This window comes from Acomys minous (assembly GCF_964271855.1).
Source record: "Acomys minous genome assembly, chromosome: 18".
NCBI classification, from domain to species: Eukaryota; Metazoa; Chordata; class Mammalia; order Rodentia; family Muridae; genus Acomys; species Acomys minous.
In genome coordinates this window covers 62,472,014-62,484,194 of record NC_140501.1, presented here as the reverse complement: position 1 = coordinate 62,484,194, position 12,181 = coordinate 62,472,014, and the positions used below count along the sequence as shown (strand labels likewise).

Below are 12,181 nucleotides of genomic sequence, written 5' to 3'. Positions count from 1 at the left end.
AGATATTCAGGACTGTGATGTCTTCTTGGTGTATTTTTTCTTTGATGAGAATGAAGTGTCCTTACCCATCTTTGTTGATTAATTTAATTTAATTTTTTAAAGATTTTTAAATGATGTATACAGTCCTTTGCCTGCATGTACACCTGCGGACCACAAGAGGGAAGTAGATCATATTATAGATGGTTGTGAGACACCATGTGGTTGCTGGGAATTGAACTCAGGACCTCTGGAAGAACAGTCAGTGCTCTTAACCTCTGAGCCATCTCTTCAGCCCTCTTGACTAATTATAATTGAAAGTCTATTTTATTAGACATTAGAATGGCTACATCAGCTTGCTTCTTGGGACCGATTGCTTAGAAAAACTTTTCCCAGCCCTTTATTCTCAGATAATGTGTATCTTTGTTTCTGTGAACAACAGAGTCTGCAGTGGTTCCAGGCTCCATGGAAGTCAAAGCTTCACTGGACTCTGAGGCTCCGGGGTCCAGGTAGGTTTGCTGTAAGCTCCACCGCCGGTGCCTGGGCACTTGTAGCTGAGTGCTGCCCTGGGAGCCTGTCCTGCCTGGGGCTCAAGATGCGGCTGATTGTTACTAAACTGTGGAGCCTTTTCTGTAACCAGGAGCACTGGTTACAGTGGGACTGGATAATGCAGAGGAAACCACCATTCTTTATCAGCTCTTCATGAATGAAGTACTTCTCCAACCCCAGGAAGCAATGCTGAAGAAATAGCTGGGAAGAACTCTCATTTTCTTATGTGGGGCGTTGGAGGTCACGTGTCTCTGTGGTCATCCTGGAACACCTGTTACTCAACACCAGAGGTCACCATTGTTGTGCAGAGCATCGACAGGGAATGACTGGCTACCACAAAAGACGAATTATACAGAACGTTGGCTCATGAGGATTTAAGGAAAGCTGCAGTCCTTGTCTTTGCAAATAAACAGGACATGAAAGGGTGCATGACCACAGCTGAGATCTCCAAATACATTAGTTCAATGAAGGATCATGCACGGCACATCCAGTCATGTTGTGCGGTAACAGGAGCAGAGGTATGCCAAGGTCTAGAGTAGATGACCTCCAGGATTGGTGTGAGATCATTTTTTTTTTGCTTGAAAATGACTTCTCTATTTATTCTGTGACATGAATATTTTTCCTAAAACTTTTGGCTGCTGAGGCAGCAGCATGTTTAATTTATAAAAACACAAACCTCTAAGCAACAGTTGAATCAAGGGTCGTTATACCTAAAGATGTTTTCTTTTTTTTTAATTTTTAAAAAGTTTAAAAATTCCAACTCAGTTGTTATCCCATCACTTTTATCTGCGCATTCCTCCCTCTCTCCCGCTTTCACCCTACTCCCCTCCCCTAGGTCTAAGACCGAGGGGGACCTCCTCCCCCACTATATGGTCATAGGCTATGAAGTCTCATCTTGGTAGCCTGCTTATTCTTTCTTTGAGTTCCATCAGGCCTCCCCACCAAGGGGAGGTGGTCAAATATGGAGCACCATAGCTCATGTCAGAGTCAGTCCCTGCTCTCCACATAAATGTGGAGAATGTCCTGTCCATTGGGTAGATCAGAGTACTTGTATTGTCCTTGGCTAGTGCAATAGTTTGATCAGACAGCCCCGGGACCCAATCCACCCAACAGGATGTTCTTTAGTTAGATGACCATACTTTGTAACTAAGTTTGCAGCAACAGAGCTCTTCTTACTGTGTATTCTAATTTTTCATTGTCTGCCTTGTAGAAAATGTTTGTCACATTGTTCCTGTCATGTGAAGGTTGTTATGGCCTTTAACAGTCAATTTCCTTTAATTCTCTGTCACCACTCCCTCCTTGCCAGGAACTTACTGGTTTGACAGAACAGCAGGGGGAATTGTCATTTACTCTCTCCCCTGCACTAAACATTCATTTCTCTACAAACCCTATTTATCTTTTGGAGAGAATTAATTACAACAAAGAAAACCTACCTAGAAACTCTCTGTGTATGTAAGAGTTAGTATCATGAATACTTGCTTTAAATTTCCCTCACCTCTTTGCATATCATAGTATAGTTTTACGTTGTTCTCTGCATGGTAATTAAGTACTCCATTTATTTATGGAAGGAATTAAGTTCACTTTTGTGCCAACAGCATTTGGTTAAAAATTAATCAAGGTGAGCCAGGAGTCCTGGCACACGCCTTTAATCCTAGAACTCGGGTGGCAGAGGCAGGTGGATCGCTGTAAGTTCGAGGCCAGCCTGGTCTACAAAGTGAGTCCAGGACAGCCAAGGCTACACAGAGAAACCCTGTCTCAAAAAACCAAAAACCAACCAACCAACCAAACAACTTTCGAGCTGTGAGGGTGGCACACGCCTTTAATCCCAGCACTCGGGAGGCAGAGGCAGGTGGATCACGTTGAGTTTGAGGCCAGCCTGGTCTACAAAGTGAGTCCAGGACAGTCAAGTCTACACAGATAGACCCTGGCTCAACCCCCCCCCCGAAAAAACTAATCAAGGTGAAGCATCAGTTTGAAAGTCCAGCTTCAAATATAAATATTAATAGTTCCATCTGATAGCTGAAGAGTCTTCACTGTGTGTATAACTGCGAATTTAGTAAAATAGACTAATGTGGAGTTAAAGTCAGGATGCTGGGAGTATGTTTTCCATCCATTTACTGCCTGCTTTATGGTCAGCAAAACCTGAGCTATTTTGTCAGAGATACCACACCTGCTTTGGTCAGCAGCCAAAGTATGGATGGTTCTTTTTATTTCATAGGTTTGTAGTAGTATCTGTCAGAGCATCTTTATCACCAGCAGTATATTACTGAAAGGCAAAGTAACATGGCCTTTCCATAAGTCTGGATGAGAACGATGCAAGAGAGGCTTCAAGTGGTCCTCATCACCACCCTACCCAAGTAGTCTCTGTGTAGGTAGAAGTGTCTCCTAAATTCTTATAAGGTACTATTGAATCTAATCCTAGCTTAGAGAATTCCTATTAGACTCAACAATCATGTTCTTTTTTGTTTGTTTGTTTGTTTTCTTTTCTTTTCTTTCTTTTCTTTTCTTTTCATTTTCATTTTTATTTTTTGGGTGGTTGGTCGGTTGGTTTTTTATACAGTTTTTTCTAAGTAGTCCTTGTCCTGGAACTCATTAGGTAGACAAGGCTGTCATATTCTTAGCAACATAAATAGTTTTATTCATTACAGAAAGGGTTTAATGCACTAGGCTTACTGGATGGTATTAATGGTTCCCCACAGGTGAAAGTGGGAGTGAACCCTTAAGTAAAAGGCAGACAAGTGTTGTCATTACCCCTGTTTATGTCACATGTGTCACTTGCTGTATGAAAGGGATAAAATGTGTGCTAAGGGGTGGTTCTCCATGTTTGTGGTGTTTTTTATTTGGATCAAAATAAGCTCCAGTATTCATAAATATCTGCTCAAAATTGGTGTCTTAATTTCAGGTCTTTTAAAATGTAAGTTGCCTTAAATTTTGCTCTATTTCAGGTTTACTTGTTTGTTACATTTAGATAATTTATTGGAACTTGATATTTTTTCTTTTTGGGGGGTGTTTATTTGTTTTATTAATTTTTTCATATTACATCTCAATTGTTAGCCCATCCCTTGTATCCTCCTATTCCTCCCTCCCTCCCACTTCCCCCTACTCTCCTCCCCTATGTCTGTGAGACTGAGGGGAACCTCCTCCCCCTATATATGCTCTTAGGGTATGGAATCTCTTCTTGGTAACTTGCTATCCTTCCTCTGAGTGCCACCAGGCCTTCCCATTCAGGGGACGTGGTCAGAAATGGGGTACCAGAGTTCGTGTGAAAGTCAGATCTCATTCTCCACTCAACGATGGAGAATGTCCTGTCCATTGGCTAGTCTGGGTGGGGATTCAAAATTTACTGCCTATATTTTTTTGACTGGTGCCATAGTTTGAGCAGGACCCCAGGACCCATTCTACCTGTCATACAGTTCCTCTCGTAGGTTTCCAGCACGCTCTGGATCCTTCTATTTCCCCATTCTCCCACACTTCTTTCACCTAAAGTCTCAATACGATGTCCTCCCTTCTGACCCACTTTCCTGGTAGGTAAAGTTTTTCATGGGACGTACCCCTTGGACTTGTGTCTCGATATAAGTGAGTATATACCATTTAACTCTTTTTGCTTCTGGGTTAACTCACTCATTATGATCATTTCTAGTTCAATCCATTTGTCCACAAATTTTGGGAATTCCTTATTTTTAATAGCTGAGTAGTATTCCATAGTGTAAATGTACCACACTTTCTTTATCCATTCTTCTACTGAGGGACACTTAGGCTGTTTTCATGTTCTGGCTATTATGAATAAGGCTGCTATGAACATGGTTGAGCATATGTCCATGTTGCATGGTAGAACATTTTCTGGGTATATTCCAAGGAGTGGAATAGCTGGGTCTTGAGGGAACCCTCTTCCCAGTTTTCTGAGAAAGCGCCAGATAGCTTTCCAAAGTGGTTATACTAGTTTGCATTCCCACCAGCAATGAAGGAATGTTCCTCTCTCTCCACATCCAGCATGTGATGTCACCTGAGTTTTTGATCTTAGCCATTCTGATGGGTGTAAGATGGAATCTCAGTGTTGTTTGATTTGCATTTCTCTGATGACTAATGAGGACGAGCATTTCTTTAAGTGTTTCTCAGCCATTTGATATTCCTCTGTTGAGAATTCTCTGTTTAGTTCTGAGCTCCATTTCTCCATTGAGTTATTTGATTTGGTGGTGTTTAATTTCTTGAGTTCTTTATGTATTTTGGATATTAGACCTTTGTCAGATGAAGAGTTGGTGAAAGAGCTATTAACAATGCTGGAGCCACTCATCGATACCCACACCGAACTTGATATTTTTGTTTAGTGTTTGCACCCTTGATGTGAAAATGTAGCCAGAAGAAACGTTTTGTGGATTTTCCTTAGTGATTCTATACCAACTAGAGAATAAATTTAAATTTTTGTATGTTTTAAATAGAACTCATCATCAAAAATGAGAGAGAAAAGCAGATATAAATCCATGGGCATGGTGGTTGTGGAGTGGGAATGGGAGCTAGGAAAATACCCTTTCTGTAAAGCACACTTTGCTTCAACTGTACTTCATTATAGTGTTTACAATAATATAAAAAACAATCTCATATTTCTTCTTATGGAACGATGATCTGCTTCCTTGGATGTAGTAAGATTGGCTGGTTCAGTTTTCTTCTATCAGATAATATGTTTATTTGTCTATTACCACATCAGCATTATATTGAAAGTGTTTTTAATAGTTGATTGTTTTCTTGAGTTTCTTCCTCAGAGAATGGGGAAATAGAAGGATCCAGAGGGTCCTAGAAACCTACAAGAAGAACACTATGACAGGCAGATCTGGCCCCAAGGGTTCTGCTCAAACTATGGCACCAACCAAGGACAATATGTGCAGTGAGCATCAAACCCCTACCCAGATCTAACCAATGGACAGGACATTCTCACAGTTAAGTGGAAAGTGGGGACTGACTTTCACATGAACTCTGGTGCCTCATATTTGACCATGTCCCCTGATGGGGAGGCCTGGTGGCACTCAGAGGAAGGATAGCAGGCTACCAAGAAGAGTCTTGATACCCTATGAGCATATTCATGGGGAGGAGGTTCCCCTAAGTCACAGTCATAGGGCAGGGGAGTAAGGGGAAAATGGGAGAGAGGGAGGAATGGGAGGATACAAGCAATGGGATAACAATTGAGATGTAATATGAATGAACTAATAAAAAAATTTAAAAATAGTTGATTGTCTAATGGCTACTGGTATAGATGCAGATTTGCCATTTGTTAAAAGTACAGTTTATTTTCATTCCAAATCCCCCCTTTTTTTTTAATAAATTATTTTATTTTATGTGCGTTAGTGTGAATGTGTCAAATCCCTTGGAACTGGAGTTACAGACAGTTGTGAGCTGCCATGTGGGTGCTGGGAATTGAACCCAGGTCCTTTGGAAGAGCAGACAATGCTCTTAACCACTGAGCCATCTCTCCAGCCCCCAAATCCCCTTTTTAAAAGCATATAATTATTTGGATTAGAAGCAATATCTATTTGAAAGTGAAACTGGCATTGAAGGAGACCTCGTACTGTTCATTGGGATATTGTCCATGGGAAGTTTCTGTGAGGCCTGTGGAAACTGCCATCATTGGTCTTTCAGTTCACAGCAGTAGGAACCTAGTTATCCTATACTCCAAGAGAATACGATGGTAAAACATTTGACTTGAATGTTCGCTGTGAATCAAAGGACTGTAAAAAAACTATCTTATGTAAAATGAAAATGTGTGACAGGTGCCTTTATTATTGTGTGATGAGCTCTCATTTTAAAAAGGAAATGTTTATTTATTATGTATAGAGCACTGTGCTCCCATGTCAGAAGAGGGCGCCAGATCCCATTACAGATGGTCATGAGCCACCCTGTGGTTGCTGGGAATTGAACTCAGGACCTCTGCAAGAGCAGTTGGTGTTCCCACCCACTGAGCCATCTCTCCAGCCCCCGAGTTCTCAATGTATCCTCTGTTCTTGTGACGTCACATTAGCCGTGATGACATGGAGGGGAGTGGTCTTTGTTTCACACTCACCTTTGTCCTCACGTTATTTAGTGCAGTTTGTATTGTACAGGAGCCTCCCACACCTGCTTTCCACCTTCAGAAGCTTATCTTGTTGTTTTTAATTTAAAAAAAGAAAGAAAGAAAAAGAAATTGGCTGATCAGTCATGGCGCACGCCTTTAATCCCAGCACTTGGGAGGCAGAGGCAGGTGGATCTCTGTGAGTTTGAAGCCAGGATAGTCTACAAAGTGAGTCCAGGACAGCAAAGGCTACAGCAAAAAACCCTGTTTTGGTAAAAGAAAGAAAGAAACTTAGAAGAAAAGGAAATTAGGATTTAGCTAATGTCTTTTCAACATGGTACAGCTCAAAATGCAAAACACCACCCTTACAAATCACATGAGCCATTTTCTTCCCTGAGCATGCTATCTTCACATAGAAGCACATTTGAGAATCACTATAGATGCAGCTCTTGTTTTCTAAGGGAGTGCACTAAATATTCGTATCATTAATGTGCTTTACGTTCTTAAACTCTGAAGTATATGTGTATATATATGTATATAATATATGTATATAATATTTTGAGAACTGAAGATTGAATGTACACTGTTTGCTTTAGGTTCTTGTGTTAACATCTTTATGGGAATAGTACTTTTATTCTATGGTCACTAGAGAAACATATATATTTCATTGTGTAAAAAAATCAACAGAGCAAGACTGCAGTGTAATGAGGAATAAACACAGCTCTGTATAACCTACAGTAAAGCACATGGCAAAATCAATCAATTTCGAAGCAACGGTCAGCATGATCTAATTATTATTTCTGAAACAATACCCAGGAATCTTTAATCATAAATTTCTTCAGGCTGAAGCCGTTGTGTTTACATGATTGTTTTAGCAACATAGCTTGAGCTAAGTGTTCTCTAAAAAAGAAAAAAAAAGTGACTTACTCCCGGTCCTAAACCAACAGACGTGCTATCTAAGCCTAAGCTTACTGCCAAGGAGCCCTCTATTGTAAAATATCTGTAAATCATGAAATACCAGCCTCACCTCCTATAGCTCTCCAAGCAGATTCTAAAGAAAAATTTCCCTCCTAACAGTATCTAGCCAGGTACTGTTATGTCAAGGTCCTAACATTCTTGCATAGAGTGCCTTTCTTGAATGCCCCAATGTGGAGGTAGGGTTGTATCTTCATAGTAGTATATCTATGCTTAGCATGCTAGAGACTCTGAACATTTGTATTAGCACAGAAAAAATAAATAAAAAGAAAGCAAGTGTCTTAGTGAGGGTTCCATTGCTCTGAAGAGACACCATGACCAAGGCAATTCTGATCAAAGAAAGCATTTACTTGGGGCAGGCTTAGTTACATAAACGTGTACAGTTTGGGATCTTAGCAAGGGGAACAGCATTAGGAGCACACTTTGGGAAATTTGTTTGTGGAAAACTCAGAGCTTTGAGTTTTTGGTTTGTCTCCAAAGTTATGGATATGTTTTCAGGTCATCACAGAATCTTTGCCTCAGTCAAGGCACCCAGCGGGAAGATACTTATCAAAGCTTTCAGGGTCCTCATCCCCAGGCAAGTCATACATGTTCACTAATGTGTCTATGTCCTGGGGCACAGATGCCCAGGGAGGCATGGAAGGCCCCGGGCAGATTTGTGAGATGTCTAAACCCTGAGAAGGTTGCAGGGATTCCAGTGAAAAGTCATCAGCCTCTTCAGGTTGCTTTGCTCCAGCATTCTTCTGTGACTCCTGGTCTCTTATTAACATGGCCTGGCTGGATGATGGACCCATTACTGGCATGGCCTGATGGGATGATGCTCTTCCCATTAGCATGTCCTGGTTGGATGATGTTCCTCTCATTAGCATGTCCTGGCTGGATGATGCTCTTCCCATTAGCATGTCCTGGCTGGATGATGCTCTTCCCATTAGCATGTCCTGGCTGGATGATGCTCTTCCCATTAGCATGTCCTGGCTGGATGATGCTCTTCCCATTAGCATGTCCTGGCTGGATGATGCTCTTCCCATTAGCATGTCCTGGTTGGATGATGCTCTTCCCATTAGCATGTCCTGGTTGGATGATGCTCTTCCCATTAGCATGTCCTGGTTGGATGATGTTCCTCTCATTAGCATGTCCTGGCTGGATGATGCTCTTCTCATTAGATTGACCTGGTTGGATGCTCCCAGTGATGAATTCCCCTGATAGTTTCTCTGCTGTGTCACAATTTTTTGTTGCTGATTTTTAAACCACATCTGAGAAGAAAAAGTAATTTTTGATCTTGTATAGGAATAATTTTCTTTTTAAAAATTGCTTTAAATTATAAAATCATTTTCATACGATATATATGATTTAGTTTTGCATTTTTTGATACAGCATTTCTCCATGTAACTCTCACTTTAAATCCCAGCACTGTGGAGACAGAGCCAGAAACTCTGTAAGTTAGAGGCCAGCTTAACTGACCTCCAAGGCTACACAGTGAGACCCTACATCAAGAATACAGTCATATCAATGCATTATTGAAAGTCAAGCATGGGGTCTATGCCTGTAATGCAGCACATTGGGAAATGGAGGCTGAAAGACCCTGAGATCAAGACTAGCCTCAAATCCTGTTAGTGGTTGTGCATGACTTTAATCCCAGCACTCCAGAGGAAGAGTCAGGCCGATCACTCTAAGTTCAAAGCCCACCTGGTCTCCTGCCTGAGTTCCAGGACAACCAAAGCTACACAGAATGACCCTGTGTCAAAAAAGACAAGCCTCTGTTCTCTGCTGAAAGGGAAAGGGGGTGGAACTGGAGAGATGACTTGTTAGATAAGAGCACTTGTGGCTTTGCAGAGGACTCAGGTTCCATTCCCAGTATCCAAGACCTGCACCTCTGCCTCCATGGACTATGCCAGCGCTGCTAGCATCCTTATGCACCAGGCAAACACGTGGCACATGTTCTGACAAGCAGGTACCCACACATACACATGAATAATTTTAAAACTTAAAATGACAAGAACAAACTGAGGCCCACAGGAGGCCCCACGCTAGGTGACCACCCTGAGGAGCACTCCACACACCAACCTGCACTACCATATCATTAAGCTGGAGTCTTGAAGCCAGTTCCTGAGTTTCCTGCTGGTCTGGGAACATGTTCCTGTGGAAAGCATCTTGCAGTGCCATGATTTGTTCAAGAGTGAGTAATGTCCAGAACCGATAATAATGCTCTGGCTGTTCTGTTGGAAGAGACAAGAACATTTTTCATTCTTGAACTGTTTATTGCCAAACCCTAAACCATACCTATCACATTACATTTATTTATTTATTTGCTGTTGTTCTGTTTTTCAAGACAAGGTTTCTCAGTGTAGCTCTTGCTGTTCTGGAAGTCCCTCTGTAGACCAAGCTCGTAAATATTATTTCCTGAGATGGGGCATGAGATGAGAGCTTTACCCTAGATTTAGAATACATGGCATAGGTGGTGCCAAGAATATTTTTATCTAACTAGCCCTAGGCCTGTGTCTGGAAGCTTCTATCCTCCAAACAATCTAATCTGCATAATTAGATCTTGAAGGCTGCAGCCTCCAGCCTCTGTTTTCCAACCAAACCTAGAGTGTTTTCAGCCTCTGAGACTTAGTGCTGAATAGACTCAGCCTTTCTAGATACTTCTGACCTCAGGCAGGCTGGTTCAACTCAGCTGTTCTGGCTTAAAAGTCCTCTCTTATTTTTTTTTATTAATTTATTCATATTACATCTCAGTTGTTAGCCCATCCCTTGTATCCTCCCATTCCTCCCTTCCTCCCACTTCCCCCCTACTCCCCTCCCCTATGTCTGTGTCTGAGGTGGACCTCCTCCCCCTGTATATGCTCATAGGGTATCAAGTCTCTCCTTGGTGACCTATTATCCTTCCTCTGATTGCCACCAGTCATCTCCATCCAAGGGACATGGTCAAATATGAGGCGCCAGAGTTTGTGTGAAAATCAGATCTCCTTCTCCACTCAACAGTGGAGAATGTCCTGTCCATCGGCTAGTTTCGGTAGGGGTTCGAGGTTTACTGCCTATATTTTCCTTGGCTGTTGCCATAGTTTGCAGAGGACCCCATGGCCCATGACATGGCCCAGACTCGCCTGTAGTTTTCCAGGACCCGCTGGATCCTTCCATTTCCTCATTCTCCCAGGCTTCTCACACCTAAAGTTTCAATAGGATGTCCTCCCCTCTTACCCACTTTCCTGGTAGGTACAGTTTAAAAAAAGAAGTCCTCTCTTAGCTCATGGATTCAAACTGACTTCTCTGCTTAGAAAAGCTGCTTCTGAACTCAATGGATTTCAACTGTGCTGTCTTCCAGAACTCTTCAAGATCTCCCTTGCTCTCTCAAGTGATGCTCTGTGTTCTTGTGAGAACTGGGCATAGCCTATCTCTGACTTATGCTGTCAGATCTTCCTGTAAATAATCACACTGTCTGTCTCTCTATAGACCATATTGTTTGGAATCAAAGGAATGTACTAAAATAAATCCAGAGAGATTAAGTATGTGTACCCAGCAAACATCTGTGTTCAAGCAGAATCCTATTAGGTCTGTGACGTGATCCCTTGCTTGAGCAGTTCTGTTGCTGGACTTAAATTTCTCTACAAGAGGTGGTCTTGCGGTGCTCACCGGTAATCCCAGCATTCAGGGACTCAGACACAGGGTGCCTTATGTGAGTTCAAAGCCTGCCTTTTCTACCAAATGAATCCAGGACAGCAAAGGATACTCAGAGAAACCCTGTCTGGAAAAGTTGACCTCAAACTCTGAGATCCCTTGCTGGGCAGAAAGGTCTGTGCCAGCATGCCCCAGCATACCTTAAAAATTCTAATTGAAATTCACTGTTTCTCCTTCACATGTGCACTCACGTAGTGCAGTGCACAATGGACTCAAACACAATACCAATGAGCTGGTTCTCCACTTATGCTATGTGGGTCCCAGATTTGAACTTAAGTCATCAGGGTTCAGTGACAGCATACTTACTCAGAAGCTATCCTGACTGCTTCTGATTTTAAATGTCCCAAAGTGGACAGAGCATCGTGACACATGCCAGGAGCCACAGTATTGGGGAGGCTGAAATATGCATATCAAAGGAAGCAAGTGACCGGTAATCAAAAAGATATTGCACATCACTTGCCATCAGGAAAATTCAAATAAAAATAAGGAGGGGATGGACACATGGCTTAACAGTGTTTACCAGTACCTACTGCCCTTGTAGAGGACCAGAGTTCAGTCCCCACCCATGAAAGTGGATAACTCATACTGCCTGCCTTTTTCCAGCCCCCATCTGCACTGCACTCTCACACACAATTTGTACACACACGTGTGTTAAAATAGTTAACCATAATAAAATGTGCATGCTGGAGAGATGGCTTAGGAGTTAAGAGCACTGGATGCTCGTCTTAAGGTCCTGAGTTCAAATCCTGGCAACCACATGGTGGCTCATAACCATCTATACTGCCATGCAAGTGTACATGAAGGCTCATACACAAAATAAATAAATCTTTTTTCAAACACAAGAAAATTTGGGGCTGGAGAGATGTAAACACCCCCATCAACTGAGGTACTTGCTGCTCTTGCAGAGGACCCAGCACCTACAATGTGCCTCAGAACCATCAATGACTCCGGGTGCGTAGGATCTGACGC

General features: G+C 42.1%; 1 pseudogene across 1 annotated transcript in view; it reads left to right on the top strand.

Annotated features, from left to right (window-relative positions):
• The first annotated feature begins 571 nt into the window (after positions 1-571).
• Positions 572-12,181, top strand: part of LOC311589114 (ADP-ribosylation factor-like protein 5B) — a 30,761-nt pseudogene continuing 19,151 nt past the window's right edge. Inside the window, exon 1 of the transcript in view lies at positions 572-1,082. The product of the transcript in view is annotated as an ADP-ribosylation factor-like protein 5B (transcript). The remainder of the gene's footprint in view (positions 1,083-12,181) is intronic.